Genomic DNA, 8,754 nt, shown 5'->3' on the forward strand with positions numbered 1-8,754 from the left:
TTTCATAACCTCAAATTATTTCTTTTGAGTTTTTCTATCATTATTGTTCATTAAAGTATAAATGTTTATAGCTCAAATTTGCTTGAAACCCTTATAAACAAATGAATGTACAATATTTTCAAGAAAATTGTAAATTCAAGCTGGTATAACTTTAAAACAAATAAAGATCAAGTAATTTAACAAACTTTCCTTGGAAGCCTGTTAATTAAGCTTTAAAACGACACCTTCCAAGACTTATTTGTATGCGTAAAAGCCGAGTTACTATCAATAAAGCTTCGAAAAATACTTATTTTGCAATTTGCAATTTGCATTGTGCACTAATTTTACAATATCTTGAGTTTTAATTGTTAGATTTAAGTTTAGTAAACGGTTTTTTCTTAATTTTTATCAAGGAACAAATTTTATTTGAAACATTTTTTTTATCTCTTTTAGTTTATGAGCCAGAGCCTTATAAACAATTTATTAACAATTAAATTGTTTATAACAATTTTTTGACCACTCGGATCTAAATCCCCCCTCGAAATTCGTAATCAGCAGCCAAAAATCTATAAGAAACCGTTGAGTTTGTCCATCAGAATTGAATATGACACGGTGATCCCTCTGGCGCCTAGACTATAATGTCTTACTCAAACTTAAACCACCAAGTAAAGCTGGGTTGTCTGAAAGGCAAAAAGGAGTACATGTGTTTGACTTAGATTTTGAGAGGTTCAATGTTGAGTAACACAATTTTTTGTATATATTTTTAAAGGTTTACGGGTAGTTCAACGTACAAGAACTACGTGGTTCAAGGTACAGGACTGGTTTGTACCGTGGACCAAATTACCTCCAATAAATAAAATTCTATAAAAAGTGTTTGGATTTGTTTTATTAAAATAACCTTTGAATATACCGGGTGTCCACTTATATTTTCCCCCATTTTAATTGCCTATAACTTCTAAACGACTCAAGATGCAAATATGTGGTTTTCACTGAAATGTTTTATTTTAGCCAAAGTTTTGTCTGAATGGATTTAATTTTTTATAATATCGCTTTTAAATACGAAAATAAAAATGGCGGATTTTTGAAAAAAATGTTGTTGAATTTTTTTTAATGGAACACCCAGTATATTTTGTTGTAAATTGAAAGAAAGGTCATTCACCTATTCATCGATATAAAGTTTTTCAAAATCGGTTTTAAACTCACTGAGTAATTAATTTTTAAAATGATAGGTGCAACGTGGATATCACATACCTAAATAACATAACGAAGTAAATTGATATTATTTATGTGATTTCCACATTGCATCTCTCATTTTAAAAATTAATTGCTCAATCATTTGACAACCGATTTTAAAAATTTTTATATCTCTGGATAGGTAAATGACCACTTTTTTCATGTTACAAAAAATATAGGTACTGGGTGTTTTAATAAAAAAGTCAACAACGTTTTTTTTATTCCGCCATTTTTTATTTAAAAGCGATATAAAAATAATCATTTACCTAAAAACTTGAAAAAACGGTCATTTACCTATCCAGCGATATAAACTTTTTTAAAATCGGTTGTCAAATAACTGAGCAATTAATTTTTAAAATGAGAGATGCAATGTGGAAATCACATAAATAATATCAATTTGCCGAGTTATGTTATTTAGGTATGTGATATCCACGTTGCACCTCTCATTTTAAAAATTAATTACTCAGTGAGTTGACAACCGATTTTAAAAAACTTTATATGGCTGGATAGATGAATGACCTTTCTTTCAATTTACAAAAAAATATACTGGGTGTTCCATTAAAAAAAAGTCAACAACGTCTTGTTCAAAAATCCGCCATTTTTATTTTCGTATTTGAAAGCGATATAAAAAATTCAATCCATTCAGACAAAACATTTACTAAAATAAAACATTTCAGCGAAAACCGCATATTTCTATCTTGAGCCGTTTAGAAGTTATAGGCAGTTAAAATGGGGGAAAATATAAGTGGACACCCGGTATTATACGATGGTGTATAAACTACAAGTTATAGTGCAGTCACTGAAGGTGAATAACCTCCGATTTCGTTGAACCTCCATCGATTTGCACGAAAATTGGTGAGTCGTTAGAGGATATCGCAAGGAACAAAGGTGACATGGTGCCAACTTGCGCTTTTACCCTGGGGGTGGATGCCACCCCTCCTCGTGGGTGAAAATTATTTTATAAAAAATAACTCCACAATTCGATAGAGAGACAAATTATAAGCAAAATTTGTTATATAAAGTTATTAAAATAAATCAAAACTTTTTGAGTTATTAAAGATCAAAAATTTTAATTTTTCGTGAAAAAAATGCATGTTTTTAACCGATTTTTCATAAATAACTCAAAAACTATAAGTTTTTACAAAAAAGTTATTATTATCAAAATTAAGGCTAATAAAAAACCAAATAAATTACTTACTAGAAAAACCTTTCAATGTTAACTGAAAGTGAGTTATAGGTAATTGAATGTATATTTCTTTCGTCGAGTACCCAAATCTAAGTATTCAAGCTTAAATACAGGGAAAATGATGCATTTTATAACATAAACTTATTAAACATTTGTCAAAGCTCACTAAAATATCTATCAAATAAGTGCTCGAACAAGTTGATAGCATTAAAGTTTATGCACTAAAAATGTTTCAAAATGTATCTTTTAAAAATTTTTCTAAAAAATATTATTGTTTTTTTTTTGTAAATAACTCCGTTAAATTTTAAAGTAGCAAGTTCATCTAATAACTCGTTAAAGTTTTATTCCAAGAGCTATCAAAAAACGTCAAAATAGTCATTTATACCTCTTACTTTTTTAAAAATAAAAGGTTAAATGGCCCCGGTTACATGGTTCTCGCAGCAAAATTGAAATTTTAAACGGTTCTACCTCGGTTATTTTTTACTCTACGAAAATAGTAAAATGGGTAAATTATTTGTTACAGAAAAAACTAAAATTTAGTTATTTATCATTTTTTACGTATATTGAGTATTTTTGGAGTTATTATCAAAAGAAAATGAAAAGTACGATAATTCTAAAAATTCTGATTTTTTTAAATTATACCTTTTTTTCAAAAATATGCATTCTAAACCGGTCAAATTTGTTGAAATAATTAACTATAATAACATAAAGGAATTCTTGTGAGGATTACTACAAATTTTAATTTTTGCGGAAATGGCGTATGTTTAGTTTTTAACTTTTTCCTAAAAAAATCGAAAGGGTTCTCTTATTTTCATCATAACTTGCTTAATTTTGATGCTATTAACTTCTACTGAAGCTCATTTGATAGGTATTCTGAAGTACTTTGACAAGTGCTTAACAAGTATATTCTATTAAATGCATCGTTTTCCCGTTATGTAAGCTTGAATACTTAGATTTGAGTACTCGTCGAAAAAAATATACATTCAATTACCCATAACTCACTTTAAAATAACATTAGTTTAGTTCTTTAAGTCGGGAGTGTATTAAATTTTTTATTATCTTTAATTTTGGTATTAATCGCTTTTTTACAAAAGCTTATAGTTTTTGAGTAATACGTGAAAAACAGCTTTAAAACATGCATTTTTTTAAGAAAAAATAAAATCTTTGATATTTAATAACTCAAAAAGTATTGATTTATGTTAATAACTTTATTTAACAAATTTTGCTTAGAAGTTGCCCCTCTATCGATTTCTGGTATTATTTTTAATAAAAAAAATTTCACCCCCGAGAAGGGGTGGCAACCACCCCCAGGGTAACAGCGCAAGTTAACATTATGTCACCTTTGTTCCTTGAAGTATCTTCTAACTACTTACCAATTTTCATGAAAATCGATGAAGGTTCAACGAAATCGGAGGTGAAAACCTTCAGTGACTCCACTATTAATCCAAAAATTCTTTCATGAAATTTAAAAACTTAAAAATAATTTGAGCTTTGAAAAAATCCGGTTCAAGGTACAAGCCTCTCCCCTATAGGTGTAGAACTTGAAATGTCTACACAGACTAGTTCTAAGTCGTCAATTATTATCCTTAATGATTTTAATTTACCTCAGATAAAGTAGTCTAATGACTACGGGGTTAGACTTAAACATATTTATATATGTCTAGTCGAGCATCAGTTCTGACCGTCGTATATAGTTTTTTATATTTGTTACAAGCTATTGTTAGCCTGGCCGCACATCAAAGAAACATGAAACGTAAATTACGTTTCATGGAAATAAACCACTGCTAAACAAATATATATCCGGCCATTTATGAGACTCTCCGAAAATAAAAATGTGTCATGAGCATGAATCACACTCGTTTCATTAGTAGGCGGACTTTGAGATGTTTTTAGCAGTGTTTTCTTTTCATGAAACATGTTTTTCGTTTAATGTTTCATGTTTTTCGTTTAATGTTTCATGTTTTTCGTTTCATGTTTCTTTGGTGTGCGGCTTGGCTAAGAGTCAGTTATTATATTGCGTTCTATTAATTTTATTTCAAGCTCCATTTATGTTTGTGTTAAAACGTTTGTCATTTTTAAAAATCTAACAAGTTTTATGTGCGACATTTATCTAGGGCACGTTGGTCCATTTCTACAATCGTACATAGTAGTTAAAATCATATGTGCACATAACAGTGAAAGTATTAGCGGAATAGAAAACAGCTTAAAATTATATATTTTTTATTGTTTTAAATTTTGTTTCTAGCCCTAGTTACTACCTGCAATACTAACATTATTTTCGTCAAAGGTAACATTCACATTAAAATAAACGCCAAAGAAAAGAAACCACCTTTTTCATACTATCTGCAAGTTCTTTATGAATCCCAATTCACCGCAATCATTGCAGAACGAAAATGCTAACATCAATTTAAGAAATCCCTGTGAGAGACTCAATTCATTTCTACGATAAAATTTGTCGTCTTTGCACTAGTTTCATTAAGGATGAAGCAAAAAGTACTAGGAAGGTATTTGCAGTGGCGGGTTTTATTTTCATATTACTTCACTTTATTTTTTCTCTTTTTCTGTCGATTTTAAAACATTAAGTTCCGAAGAGTTGAATTTAATTTTTTATTTTGGTAGCTTACAATATAATATGTAGTATTATGCAACGAACATTGCTGAGTAATATTATGCAACGAGTCATTATGATGCGACGATACGACATGAGCCGTTGTTTAGTACGACATGAGCAAAGTAGCGGCGACTGCAGTATAGAATGCGAGCATCATAATGACAATTAAATGCGAGAAGTATACATGATATTTTCTATGACCATTCACAATAAAGAAAATATATATTAACTTTTATTAATTTTGTAACAGCAACAAATTAAGCAGTTATATGGTTAAATTAATTATTTGTTGGTACATACATTTATATTTTGAATATTATAAGTATTAAAATGAATTTGAGGTTAAATTTTCAATATCCCTATCGTAGATTGTCATTATGATGCGACGTATGGGCCGTCGTTTAGTACGACATGAGCAACGTAGCGGCGACTGCAGTATAGAATGCGAGCATCATAATGACAATTAAATGCGAGAAGTATACATGATATTTTATATGACCATTCACAATAAAGATAATATATATTAACTTTTATTAATTTTGTAACAGCAACAAATTAAGCAGTTATATGGTTAAATTAATTATTTGTTCGTACATACATTTATATTTTGAATATTATAAGTATTAAAATGAATTTGAGGTTAAATTTTCAATATCCCTATCGTCTTCAGACATTTTCTTAAAAAGATTTAATTTCTAATTTGTCAGAGAACTGTCAAATAGCATGCATTTGACTTGACATTGGTCACTGCGCATGTGCGACTTTCATCGTGAACGTCATCTCGAGTTTCTATTGGTTGAAAATATGTATTATAAATTTAGAATCTATATCATAATAAAGACCATTATGATAGAGGTATTGAAATTATTCAAGGTACCAGCTAGGTTACCGTGGCCTTTTCAATAGAGAAATTGCACAAAAATTATATTCCAGAAATATTACTGATAAATGTTATTTAATGCTGTTAAAAGAACCCCAGTTTACAAAAAAACTCATATTTTGTTATTATGAAATAAATATAAGCAATCAAAACTGCAGAATTTAAATTATTATTTCAACGGGAGGAATCGGTTGTGACGTCAGACAGTTTGTTGGTCGTCTCTATAAACGGGCGTAAGCAATAAGTATGGCACCGCTGCAACGGTATTCATGTCTCATTCCCAAAGAACTGTCAATACTGACAATTCTTTGCTTATTCCAGCTAGAATATATAAATAAATAACTAGTCATATTAAAATATGTGTTATTATGAATAATATGTGATAAATATAGTATGAATTAAAAACATAAGGTTCTTTGTAATACTATAGTAAATATTACTGCATTGTAGCAAAAAACAAACATAAAATAACTAAGTATATGCCTTGTATATATGTAGATGAAAATAGAGCCTGATTTTTATACTCACATTAAAATGAACGATACAATATTTGTATTATTGTTTTTGTGTTGCTTCGATCCAAATTTAGCCATACGGCTCACACTCCCTCTAAGGGGAAAATTGACTCATCCCAGATACCTACGGTATCAAAAGGATTGAGCTCTGGTCGGACTCTTTCCGTGTTATCGAGCCCTAGGTGACCTGGTATGCTGGAGTATCTCCCAGAAATTTGCGTACATATCTGGCCGTCGCGAGTAGTACAGCTTTCTGCATGGTCTTATAAAGGTGTTTGTTTAGACCCAGCTTTTTATGTTTTCGAGGATGTTCTTCGGAATGACTTCAGTAGTAGATATAATAAGAGATATCGTCTGAGTACTTTGCATTCTCCATTGTCTTCATATTTGAATTTCCAGATCTCTGTACTTGGCGATCTTTTCAGTAAATATACTACGTAGATTATTGTTGTTGTTAGGTATCGCCACATCAATTAGTGTTGTTTGTCTTGTTAATTTATTAACTAATACGAGATCTGGTCTATTATGTGCCACTGTTTGGTCTGTGGGCACAGTTTAGCTTGTAGTTGCTATCCTCAAGCCCGGCTTAATACCTATCTCTTGATGAAGGATTTTTCTCACTGCGGCATGCCGTTCCTTGTATTCAGTTGCAGCAAATGCCTGGCAGCCCCCTGTAAATGTTGAATGGTTTCTTGGGTTCGGCATCCATATCGGCATTTGTCGTTCTGGATCTGAGGGGCTTTGAGGATATATTTCAGGTAATTTTAAGTTGGTATAACCTGATCTTGAATGGCCAATAATGAACCTTCTGTTTCAGGGAACATCTTTCCTGATGTCAACCAATAGTTCGACGCCGTATTGTCGACATAGTCTTGGCTGACCTTATTCGGATGTCGCCCGTGCACAGGTTTGCCCATACAGTTGCGCATTTTTTCGTCCTTGGTAAGGTGGTTTATGCGCATTTCTGGTTCCCTCAGTTTAATCGGTGTTGTGTCATCTACTGCGCAAATAGCGCGGTATAGAGTAGATGTATCAGCCTGCATCTGAAAATAAGTCCTTAAATTAGCAATGTGTTTATCTAATTGCTCACCTTTATCCATAAGTCCTCTTCCTCCTAGATTCCGTGGTAATGTCGTTTGTTCTACTGCACTTTTAGGGTGGTGTTTTTGTGCTTTTGTGAGGTGTGTTCGTACTTTTCGCTGAAGATTTTCTATATCCGTTTTTGCCCACTTAATAATACCAAATGAATAGCTAAGCGCGGAACAAGCGTAGGTGTTTAATGCCTTAATCAAATTTTTACTGTTAAGCTGTGAACGAAGCAGCTGTTTTACCCTTCCTATAAACTCAGTAGTTATCTCAGTTTTCATTTGCTTATGGTCGATCTTCCGCGCTTGCTTTACTCCAAGATACTTGTACATATCGTTGTCGCCCATGGTCTCGATGTTCTGGCCATTTTGCATATCGAATCCACCGGGCTGTACCTGTCCTCTGACTATATTCAAAACACGGCACTTGTCTAGGCCGAACTGCATACTAATATCATTAGAGAATGGTTCTACCGTTTTTAGCATCTGTTCTAGGTGTTCTCGAGTGGAATCCATTAATTTCAAATCATCCATATATGTACAACAGATGATTGAGCTTTGCTACCACAGTATTATTGTTAGTGCTAAAACCTGAGTCAGTGGAGTTTAATAGTTGGGAAAGGGGGTTCAAAGCTAAACAGAACCACAATGGACTCAACAAGTCTCCTTGAAACAGGCCCCGGTTGATTGCGATATTTTCCTTTTCGATATTGTTTTCACCAGGTATTTGGAGGTGAATTTTAGTCTTTCAATCTGTCATTATATGCTTTAAAAAGGTCACTATGTTTTCATCGGCTTTGTATATTCTCAATATATCTAAAAGCCATTCTGCGGTACTGAATCAAAGGCCTTTTGTAGTCAATAAAGGCAGTAAAGTGGTTCCTATTTTTGGTGAATGCCTGGTTAGAAATGACTGAGTCGATGATAAGTTGTTCTTTGCAACCCATGGAATCCTTAGCGCACCCTTTCTGTTGAGGCTCTATGATATTGTTTAGAGCACAGTGTTGGTAGATACGCCGGGTTACACAGGATGTGACCAATTTATACAAAGTTGGAAGACAAGTAATTGGGCGGTACTTGGCTGGATCTTGGGTGTTATTTTGATCCTTTGGTATTAAATAAGTGGTTCCCTGAGTTAGAAATGATGGTATTTCCTGCGGATTAGAAATAACATGATTAGTTAATATTGATAAGCACTCATGAATACTCCAAAACTTTTTAAGCCAGAAGTTCTGAACCCCGTCGGTTCCAGGAGATTTCCAGTT

This window comes from Diabrotica virgifera, chromosome 9 (assembly GCF_917563875.1).
Source record: "Diabrotica virgifera virgifera chromosome 9, PGI_DIABVI_V3a".
Classification (NCBI taxonomy): Eukaryota; Metazoa; Arthropoda; class Insecta; order Coleoptera; family Chrysomelidae; genus Diabrotica; species Diabrotica virgifera.